This window comes from Lepisma saccharinum, chromosome 13 (assembly GCF_977018435.1).
Source record: "Lepisma saccharinum chromosome 13, izLepSacc3.1, whole genome shotgun sequence".
Classification (NCBI taxonomy): Eukaryota; Metazoa; Arthropoda; class Insecta; order Zygentoma; family Lepismatidae; genus Lepisma; species Lepisma saccharinum.
Window position 1 is genome coordinate 15,026,118 of NC_139241.1, and position 12,313 is coordinate 15,038,430.

General features: G+C 35.0%; 1 non-coding gene across 1 annotated transcript; it reads right to left on the reverse strand.

Moving 5' to 3' along the window:
• Window positions 1–9,601: 9,601 nt before the first annotated feature.
• On the reverse strand, window positions 9,602–9,719 carry LOC145997674 (U5 spliceosomal RNA). Its single transcript, XR_014443070.1, has one exon. It is a non-coding gene; the product is annotated as a U5 spliceosomal RNA (small nuclear RNA).
• Between the last annotated feature and the right edge of the window lie 2,594 nt (window positions 9,720–12,313).

The following is a 12,313-nucleotide window of genomic DNA, read 5'->3' on the forward strand; positions in this document are numbered from 1 at the left end:
AAAGGGTTTTCGTATTACAGATCAGTTAATATTGTGAGAATAGTTGAAGAGTGTTGTTCCAGTGCTCCTCAGTAGTCAGAGAAGGGGGTACAAGCAAATACCCTCCTCTCCCCCTCCCCAAAATCTAACAATTTCATAGTGAGCTTTCATAGTGTAATTTAACTAAAAATCATGATTTTAGCTGATTTTACAAGTATAAAAACTGAAAATTTGTTTTACGCAAGAGTTTAAATTCCAATTTTATTGTATATAAATTTGTTTATAATTGCAGAAGTTCAAAAAACACAGTTCTACTACACTTGCTTGGTGCTGGGATGCACTTGCATTCCACAATATGTCTAAAAGTATATCGAACTAGACGGGGCTAATAATTTCTTAATTGCAATTATTTTTCCAAAGAAACTTCTACAACACAGAAATGTTGGCAAGAATTCTCATCTAACCTAGTTGTTGACAAAATCAATAGTTTTGCATTCCAAACATTTCTCGAGTGTGCGTGCGTGTGTGTAGATGTGACGTCAACTTCTTAAGAATGTTACGTCAATAATATTAGCTTGGGAAGGTCGTGACATTTCTTTTTCTCTATAAAAAAGATATAGAGGATCATGTAATTTGCTTGACGTAGACAGGATGTCAATAATGCATTCATAAATTTATATATAAATATTGAGAAACTTTTATTTAAATAACATCTTGCAAAAATGACAACTTGTATAACCGATTTGCTCTTGAACTGCTGTACAAGATTTTTGAGTATAGTACAGGTGAGGATGTTGCGAGATTTGTTGAGTTAAGCAAAATAGTGCCTGAATTTTGTCCACCGTGCGAGATGATTTTTATGGATAATCTACGCAAAATAAGTGGTATGAAAAACTTACAGAATCCCGAGGTTTTTTTTTCGGGCTGCAGGCAAAAAGTTAGCTGATAGGATGGACGAGTTTTATGAGAGGAGGGAAGGAAGGAGACGGTATACGGATGTTTGGTATAAGTCAAATGCTGAAACAGACAGAATTATCACACAACTTATCGCTTTGACTAAGGCACGAACTTTTTTCTAACGTGACATGATATATAAATAAAATACTATTACTAAAAAGGAGATAAACGGATTCACTTTTGCAGGCAACCAAATCTTATGAAATACTGATAAAAGATATACTTTCTATTAAAAATGTAATTACTTATAAACATGGAATGCGTGATATTCTCGAAAAATGTAACCTCTTTTTTCTCTCTTCAAGAACTCGAATCCTATTAAAACAAACAAAAAAAAAACATCAACACGGACGACAAACATGCATCACATGAAATAACAAACAACTTATTTTGTTTAGTTAAAAAATTCTAAATTTAATATCTTATGAAAACACATGATAACAACTTATTTGAACTAGTTTCCAAATTCAAATATTTAGGAGTAATATTAACAAATGAAAATTATATTAAAGAGGAAATAAAATAAAAAGTAGACTTAATTCAGGAAATGCATGTTATTTCTCTCTAAGAAATTAAAAGTTAAAATATATAAAATAGTAATTCTGCTTGTAGTATTATATGGATGTGAAATTTGGTCGAATATAAATTGAAAGTATTTGAAAATAAGTTTGTTAGGAAAATATTTGGATTTGAAAGGGATGAGAAGATAGGTTAGTGGAGAAGGTTACATAATTTAGAACTACATAATTTATATTCATGTCCAGATATTATTAGAATAATTAAATAAAAAAGATTTAAGTGGACAGGTTATGTGGTATAAAGCCCGAATGGAAGAGGAAAGAGGAGTTTACAGAATTTTTGTTGGGAAATTTGATGGTAAGAGCAGGCCTAGACGAAGATAGAAGGACAATATTGAGATGGATCTAAAGGAAATTGCTAGGGATGGTTAAGAATATATAAATGGATAGATGGAAGGCCTGTGTTGCTGCAGGCATGAATCTTCGGGTTTAAGAATACTAGAGAGTTAGTTAGTTATGCAATTACATGGCACTATAAAAAAATACAATTTCTGGCATAGAATGAATTTTTTAAAAATGAAATTTATTTCTTCATAATGAACTTTAACCTATAGCATTGTACAAAAAAGAGATTACTTGAAAAGTAAAATTAATGCAATTGAAATAAAAGTATCAGAGGTGCAAATAAATTTAGAAAGGGGTGGCAACCTAAAATAAACTTGATGAAAAATGGCTGATTATTTTAAATAGATGGAAGAATTGCTTTAATGATTTTTTAAATGTTCATGTAGGAGATAAATCAGAAATAAATGAAGCAGAACTTATAGTCCCAGAAACTAACTTGATTGAAGTTAAAGATGTTAAAAAGATAAATTATTCGAATTTAAAATACTTAAAAATCTTGTTAATATGTTTGATAAATATACAATTTATGAAAAATTATAAAATAAAGATGCATCATATTTATTGCTTTTTAATTTTGCTTTAGAATATGCTATTAGGAAGGTAAAAAAAATAAATTAACGAAGTACTGTGATTCAATTGCAGGTGATATAAATATAATTAAGAATAATGTTAAAATATTTTTCAAAGCATTTAAGGAAGTTAGCACAGGCCGAAATCAAGTGATAATTATTCGATTTTTGAACCAGTTTCCAAATTCAAGTATTTAGGAGTAATATTAACAAATGAAAAGTAGGATTAATTCGGAAAAATGCATGTTATTTTTCTCTTCATAAATTTTTGTATTTTCAGTTAATATCTAAGAAACGAAAAGTTGAAATATACAAAACAGTAATTTTGTCTGTGGATGCGAAAACTTGATCCCTTGAAGATAAATTGGTGTGTATTTGAAAATAAGATCCTTAGGAAGATATTTTAGCCTAAAAGGGATAAAGAAACAAGTGAATGGTGAAGGTTACATAATTTAGAAGTACATAATTTATATTTGTTTCCAAAATATTATTAGATTGATGATTAAATCACGAATATTTAGGTGGGTACGAATGAGAAAGGAATAAAGGAGATTTTACAGGAATATTGTTGGGGAAAGCCTGATGGTAAGAGACCAAAACGAAGATGGAGGCGAACCTAAAAAGAAATCGGTAAAGATGGAATGGAATATATAAATCTTGCTCAGGATAAGGACAAATGGAAAACTGCAGCTATGAACTTTCGGATTCAAGAAGGCTAGAGAGTTAGTTAGTTAATTGATATTCAATGTATTATAATTTAACACATTTTAGAAACCAAAAGGCAGCAACATGGTATTCATATTGACAAGGGAATTCCTACAAAACTTATTTTTTTGCTGTATTCGTCTAGAATTGCGTCTATCTCTCTCGTTCCTATATAAACGTTTCAACGTTCTATCGGATGCATGAACATATTTGATAACGTTTAATAACGTTTGTTAAAACGTTGAAACGTTTCGGTAAACAATGTTGATGCATCCGATAGAACGTTGAAACGTTTATATAGGAACGAGAGAGATAGACGCAATTCTAGACGAATACAGCAAAAAAATAAGTTTTGTAGGAATTCCCTTGTCAATATGAATACCATGTTGCTGCCTTTTGGTTTCTAAAATGTGTTAAATTATAATACATTGAATATCAATTAACTAACTAACTCTCTAGCCTTCTTGAATCCGAAAGTTCATAGCTGCAGTTTTCCATTTGTCCTTATCCTGAGCAAGATTTATATATTCCATTCCATCTTTACCGATTTCTTTTTAGGTTCGCCTCCATCTTCGTTTTGGTCTCTTACCATCAGGTTTTCCCCAACAATATTCCTGTAAAATCTCCTTTATTCCTTTCTCATTCGTGCCCACCTAAATATTCGTGATTTAATCATCAATCTAATAATATTTTGGAAACAAATATAAATTATGTACTTCTAAATTATGTAACCTTCACCATTCACTTGTTTCTTTATCCCTTTTAGGCTAAAATATCTTCCTAAGGATCTTATTTTCAAATACACACCAATTTATCTTCAAGGGATCAAGTTTTCGCATCCACAGACAAAATTACTGTTTTGTATATTTCAACTTTTCGTTTCTTAGATATTAACTGAAAATACAAAAATTTATGAAGAGAAAAATAACATGCATTTTTCCGAATTAATCCTACTTTTCATTTGTTAATATTACTCCTAAATACTTGAATTTGGAAACTGGTTCAAAATCGAATAATTATCACTTGATTTCGGCCTGTGCTAACTTCCTTAAATGCTTTGAAAAATATTTTAACATTATTCTTAATTATATTTATATCATCTGCAATTGAATCACAGTACTTCGTTAATTTATTTTTTTACCTTCCTAATAGCATATTCTAAAGCAAAATTAAAAAGCAATAAATATGATGCATCTTTATTTTATAATTTTTCATAAATTGTATATTTATCAAACATATTAACAAGATTTTTAAGTATTTTAAATTCGAATAATTTATCTTTTTAACATCTTTAACTTCAATCAAGTTAGTTTCTGGGACTATAAGTTCTGCTTCATTTATTTCTGATTTATCTCCTACATGAACATTTAAAAAATCATTAAAGCAATTCTTCCATCTATTTAAAATAATCAGCCATTTTTCATCAAGTTTATTTTAGGTTGCCACCCCTTTCTAAATTTATTTGCACCTTTGATACTTTTATTTCAATTGCATTAATTTTACTTTTCAAGTAATCTCTTTTTTGTACAATGCTATAGGTTAAAGTTCATTATGAAGAAATAAATTTCATTTTTAAAAAATTCATTCTATGCCAGAAATTGTATTTTTTTATAGTGCCATGTAATTTCATAACTAACTAACTCTCTAGTATTCTTAAACCCGAAGATTCATGCCTGCAGCAACACAGGCCTTCCATCTATCCATTTATATATTCTTAACCATCCCTAGCAATTTCCTTTAGATCCATCTCAATATTGTCCTTCTATCTTCGTCTAGGCCTGCTCTTACCATCAAATTTCCCAACAAAAATTCTGTAAACTCCTCTTTCCTCTTCCATTCGGGCTTTATACCACATAACCTGTCCACTTAAATCTTTTTTATTTAATTATTCTAATAATATCTGGACATGAATATAAATTATGTAGTTCTAAATTATGTAACCTTCTCCACTAACCTATCTTCTCATCCCTTTCAAATCCAAATATTTTCCTAACAAACTTATTTTCAAATACTTTCAATTTATATTCGACCAAATTTCACATCCATATAATACTACAAGCAGAATTACTATTTTATATATTTTAACTTTTAATTTCTTAGAGAGAAATAACATGCATTTCCTGAATTAAGTCTACTTTTTATTTTATTTCCTCTTTAATATAATTTTCATTTGTTAATATTACTCCTAAATATTTGAATTTGGAAACTAGTTCAAATAAGCTGTTATCATGTGTTTTCATAAGATATTAAATTTAGAATTTTTTAACTAAACAAAATAAGTTGTTTGTTATTTCATGTGATGCATGTTTGTCGTCCGTGTTGATGGTTTTTTTTGTTTGTTTTAATAGGATTCGAGTTCTTGAAGAGAGAAAAAAGAGGTTACATTTTTCGAGAATATCACGCATTCCATGTTTATAAGTAATTACAGTTTTAATAGAAAGTATATCTTTTATCAGTATTTCATAAGATTTGGTTGCCTGCAAAAGTGAATCCGTTTATCTCCTTTTTAGTAATAGTATTTTATTTATATATCATGTCACGTTAGAAAAAAGTTCGTGCCTTAGTCAAAGCGATAAGTTGTGTGATAATTCTGTCTGTTTCAGCATTTGACTTATACCAAACATCCGTATACCGTCTCCTTCCTTCCCTCCTCTCATAAAACTCGTCCATCCTATCAGCTAACTTTTTGCCTGCAGCCCGAAAAAAAAACCTCGGGATTCTGTAAGTTTTTCATACCACTTATTTTGCGTAGATTATCCATAAAAATCATCTCGCACGGTGGACAAAATTCAGGCACTATTTTGCTTAACTCAACAAATCTCGCAACATCCTCACCTGTACTATACTCAAAAATCTTGTACAGCAGTTCAAGAGCAAATCGGTTATACAAGTTGTCATTTTTGCAAGATGTTATTTAAATAAAAGTTTCTCAATATTTATATATAAATTTATGAATGCATTATTGACATCCTGTCTACGTCAAGCAAATTACATGATCCTCTATATCTTTTTTATAGAGAAAAAGAAATGTCACAACCTTCCCAAGCTAATATTATTGACGTAACATTCTTAAGAAGTTGACGTCACATCTACACACACGCACGCACACTCGAGAAATGTTTGGAATGCAAAACTATTGATTTTGTCAACAACTAGGTTAGATGAGAATTCTTGCCAACATTTCTGTGTTGTAGAAGTTTCTTTGGAAAAATAATTGCAATTAAGAAATTATTAGCCCCGTCTAGTTCGATATACTTTTAGACATATTGTGGAATGCAAGTGCATCCCAGCACCAAGCAAGTGTAGTAGAACTGTGTTTTTTGAACTTCTGCAATTATAAACAAATTTATATACAATAAAATTGGAATTTAAACTCTTGCGTAAAACAAATTTTCAGTTTTTATACTTGTAAAATCAGCTAAAATCATGATTTTTAGTTAAATTACACTATGAAAGCTCACTATGAAATTGTTAGATTTTGGGGAGGGGGAGAGGAGGGTATTTGCTTGTACCCCCTTCTCTGACTACTGAGGAGCACTGGAACAACACTCTTCAACTATTCTCACAATATTAATTGATCTGTAATACGAAAACCCTTTAAGTAGCCTAAGCGCGAACCGCATCTGAAACAGTAAGCCAATCAGAAGACAGCACAGTAACCCACAGGTATCTGTCAAGTAAACCGGAAGTAAACCAGAAGCAGACCTAAGGTCAAGGTCAACGCCAAGGTCAAGGTCAAGGCCAAGGCCAAGGTCAAGGCCAAGGTCAAGGTCAAGGTCAAGGCCAAGGCCAAGGCCAAGGTCAAGGTCAAGGCCAAGGTCAAGGTCAAGGTCCGGAAGTAGACCGGAAGTAGACCGGTAGTAGACCGGAAGTAACTTAGCACTTATTTTTTAACTTAGCACTTCGCTTTAATTAATGAAAAATAAAAGTTTAGCAAAAGTTATAGAGGGATTTTCGAAAATTAGCAATTTTGCACTATGAAAATTGGAATTTGAGCTTTGACTTTTTTTTTTGCGCTTGTATTGTCTCATTTTTGTAACAGTCAAAATTTGATTTTAAGTATATTACTGTATAGGTGTACACAATAAAAGTAAACCAAAATTTTTGGGGTGGCTCGAAACATAGCGTTCTCCCTACTAGGGATGGATCAACTTTTGGTATGATTAGGGTTGCTTTATTTCGTAAGTGAAAATCCAGGACACTGCTGGCCGGAAGCTTGTTGGGGAGCATGGGGGAGGGGATGTTGGACCCGACAAAGTTGTGTGTTTGTAGACACGAAGTATTGATACTTTTCTGTTCATCTTCTGTCACTACGTTTTTAAGAACCAAATTTCTTTAATATGATTCGAGGGGGAAAAAATAACTGATTTGATAGTCTCAATGCAGTTTCTTATCCCAGAAATTCCGAAACTATCAGGAAATTGCAGATATTGGTCTGCAGTCCCATCTGGTGTGTGGAATTACGAAATTTCCTTCCCATCCGTATCCCGAAGGATTTTTTTATGAAGAAGCGGATAGAACAAGGAAACTGGTAATTTTAGTGAACCAAAAAAGAGAGGGGTTGGACTCGTTGAATCCCCCTTAAATATGCCCATGGTTATATACATTATTTCCTTGTAATAATTATACATAAACTAAGTACAGATATGTACTGTGCAACTAATGTAATCTTCTCAGTGTATTTTCTCTTATCTGCACAAAAATGTTTGATCATAATTTGCGCAACAGAAATGGAACACAAACTGAAATTGCTTTATGGAAAAGAAAGTTAAATAGGCTTTATAAATAAAGTTAAGAATGTGAAAATTCCTATTTTGCACTACATAGGTTACGGTAAATATCGATAAATATAAGTTTAAAAAATATTTTTGAGTGTCGTGTCAGCAACCAATTTTATAAGCAATATTTTTCGCATGGCCTAAGAACACACACGCAGCTGAACCCTTTCATTAATCTTGCACGTGAGCACCACGGATATTTCATAGAAGAATGATCATTACAAAGTATAGCTTTCCTTTCTCCTATCGCTCCTTCTTCCATTATTTAAATCGGTACAGATTTGTAAAACTGCTGCACGTGTTCGCTCACCGTGGGCTACCCATCCGGAACTGGACGCTCGAACCAGACGACAAACGAGCTCTCCCTAAGGAGTGACGTAATAACATGGCGGCGGCGTGTTTTAAGCGCAACGCTAGCCTCACAACTTTGGAAGTCTCGTTTCTGCCTTAAACTGGACGCAGAGACACGCGAGAACTTGCAGGGGTAATTTTTCCAGGGTGTAGTTTTTAAAATTGTTGTAAAAAAAATTGAGTGGAAATGTCCGTTATTTCGGTTGTGACGGGTCACTTTCATGTCATGCGATTCTTGCACGTATATATGTAGTGATGGAATCTCGAAATTTACTATAGATTTGGCAATAGCCATGAATATAGAACAAGATAGTTCCGTGAAATTTACTTAACGTAATAATTCTCGGCATCAAAGCAAGTTACATTTCGACAATTGTAAATTAGAGAGAAAGAAATAAGTAAAAGGAATTTTGTGTTCCAAAGTTTCCTATCTTTCGCTAACGACTTCATTTTCACAATGTTACTTCCATACAGGGTTGGCAAAATTTGTGTTCTTTTGTTTGTTTTAACATGCTTTTAATGTTGATTTGTCGAAAAGGATATATTTTTTTAAAAATAAAACTTTTAAACAAAATGCCAAGATGCCATTTTTTTTAAGAATAATGAATAATAAAATATCTGTTGAACATCCAAGGATGGATTGTGTTCATATTACAAGCAAACGCTTGACTATTTTTTTAAAATACACATTTATGTTAGTCTTAAATCTCGCCTGTACGCTGTTCGAGAAGCTCCAACTAATCCACAGTTTCCAGGTCACACTGAGTCCACGTGGTAGCTTCTGATTAATTATCATCGTGAATGGAACTAAATCTTAAACACCTGCATAAATCATAGCCATGAATTTTAAATGTGGCCCACGGTATTCATCACCATATGTGTGTTATTTGATGTACATTTTGAGCCACTGAGCAGATTCTAATGCACAATGAAGAGAATGATACTCATTTAAAGAAAACGCGTAGTTACAAAACACACAAATAATCACAAACTATCAAACGTCAAGTATCAAAATATGTGTTTTAAACAAATCTGAAAAGAAACGTGTTTCAAACGCCTTGTGTAAACATTTGAAATAAACAAAGATATATGTTTTAAACGGAGAAAACATGTTGTTTAAAACACTTTGTTTTGATCATACTAACTCTGTTTCCATAGAATCCTCTCTGTGAAGTCATTTCCATGTTCGGCTTCGTTGTGAAATGACAACAGCATTTGGGAATTTAGCAGCAAGCGCCCATACAGATCCTCCTGTGTGCAAATTTGAGAAGGTGAGAGATTATCAAGCTGAGCAAGAGCACACATTTTCCCCTACACTTTTCGTTGTGTTTGCTAATCGGGCTCAGTTTGTACCAAGCCTTTAGAATAAATAGTATTAGACTCGTTTGTTGTTCCCCTCCACGGAAATCTTTAGTAAAAGGCGAAAGATTTTTGCGTATGAAGGGAAACCAGAGTTGTTTTCAGGATTTTTTTTTTGGATTTGACTTCAGGATTTGTGTATCCTAGCATATTGTTTATTTAACATTAACTGGAATCGACAATAATTTACAATACTGTTACAATAATTACTTTTCTTTACATCAATGTTTTACAAAAACTAACGCAACTGTCGCGTTAGTACAATTTACAATGTTCCCAGAAAATCCCCAAAATCTACTCACTACTACATATATATGAACATTCACAATCACAATCATTACATTAACTTGCTTGTCATTTCATTTATCTGGTTTATTGATTGATTGATTGAATTAAAATTTGTGGGTGCGTCGGCACTTAAAGCCATTTCGCACCCTTCTGTGTATACGGGGAAATGTCCCCTTATCTAAAATTCTGACTTAAAATTTAAAAAAGGGGTGTAGATATCCCCTTGGAAAAAACTAAAAGTGCAAGGTAGTAAAGAGACCTGCACGAGACAAACACAACACATTAAAAAGTCAGAAAAAACAAACTAAAAACCTCCTTACAGACGGTGGAAGAGTCCAGCTCTTCGCAAAAAACTAAAAACATGGGATAAAATACTGCTGTCATCACCCAAGAGGGATGACAAACAGCCGGAAAGGTTAAAAGTCTGCCGGAGGTAAGCAAGATCGACACATTCAACGAGAATGTGTCGGATGCCTAAAATAACATTACAAGCACGACACAACGGAGGGTCCAGCCCTTGGAGCAGGTGACCATGCGTTAGACGGCTGTGTCCTATACGCATGCGGGTAAGAATAACTTCTTCTCGCCGAGAGGGACGGGATGAGGAACGCCAAGCACCTATGGTGGGTTTAACAGCATGAAGCTTGTTCCCCGTTTCCGTATCCCACTCGGCCTGCCAAGTGTCAAGAAGGCGACAACGGAACACGTTCTGCAGGTCGCTAGCAGGCAAAAGGTGGACGAGAACATCGCCATCTGCATCAGCAGACTTGGCAGCAGCATCAGCTGCTTCGTTCCCCTGGATGCCCACGTGGCTAGGGACCCAACAGAAGTGTACATCCGCACTGGCTGATAAGGACACAAGCCGTCTGAATATGCGTTGCGCTACCGGATGCCGGGAATACGGCGAATCCAGGGTCTGTAACACGCTGGTCGAATCACTGCACACAAGGACTTTCTTCAGACCATTGACGTCTGCAAAGTCCAGTGCCTTTAGAATTGCATATAACTCTGCCGTAAAGATGGAACACGCAGGATGAAGCGAGTAACTGGAACTTTGAGAGTCTAGGACGAAGGCGCAACCAACTGATTCCACTGTCTTGGACCCATCCGTGTAAAATACATTAAAATTGGGGTGCTTCGCACGAAGTTCTAAAAACCGTTGCTGGTATACAACCATTGGTGTTTCTGCTTTTGGAAGAGCAGTTAGAGAAAAATCGATGGAAGGTGCAGGAAACTCCCAGGTAGGGAGAGGCAGAATGAGTGGAGAGACGCCAGGAAGATCACTGTCAACACCAAGTGCTGACAGGATCTCGTCTGCACGAACACCAAATGGTCTAGTGACACTAGGATGGAGCCGATACCTTTCCAGCCTATTCATGTCTGAGATGGTGTGAAATGAGGGATGTGAAGGCATCGAGCGAAGATGGAGGAAGTAGTTCACTACCAGCCGCTGTCTTCGCAGAGACAGCGACGGCTCAGATGCCTCTACGTACAAACTGGCGATAGGGCTGGTCCGAAAAGCACCAGAGCACACACGTATACCAGCATGGTGGACGGTGTCTAGGATGCGAAGTCTAGATGGGCGGGCAGAAGAATACACAACACATCCATAATCAAGCTTCGACCTGATGAGTGCACGATACAATCGAAGCAGTACCGTCGTATCAGCACCCCAGGAAGTATGGGATAAAACACGTAAAAGGTTGAGAACTCGAAGACAAGAGAACTTTAACTGGCGAAGGTGAGGTAGCCATGTTAATTTCTTATCGAAAATGAGGCCCAGGAAGCGGACCTCATTCACGAAGCACAGGGGAGATTTCCCCATGTACAGGTCAGGATCGAAATGACATGTACGTTGACGACAAAAGTGAACACACACGGATTTCTCGGATGAGAAGGTGAAACCTGTTTGGGAGGACCACTCAACCAAACGGTTTATCGTCAGTTGGAGTTGACGAGAAGCTGCCGCGAGATTCCGTGAGCGACAAAAGATCGTGAGGTCGTCTACATACAGAAGACCATGTACAGGGGCAACAATGCTCGCCATAACACTGTTCACTGCTATGGCAAACAGAGTCACACTTAATACGCTGCCCTGCGGGACACCGTTCTCTTGTTCTTGAAGATCCGAAAAGGAGTTCCCAACACGTACGCGGAAAAAACGATCAGATAAAAAGTTTTTAATAAAGTACGCCATATGGCCACGGACGCCCCAAGAATGGAGCTGCTTTAGGATGCCAAAACGCCACGTTGTGTCATATGCTTTTTGGAGGTCAAAGAAAACTGCAACTGAATGTTCCTTGTTGAGGAATGCATCCTGAATGTGTGTTTCCAGCTGAACCAGATGGTCCAGTGTGGAACGGTTGGAGCGAAAACCACATTGAAAATTACTTATCAAGCAGTT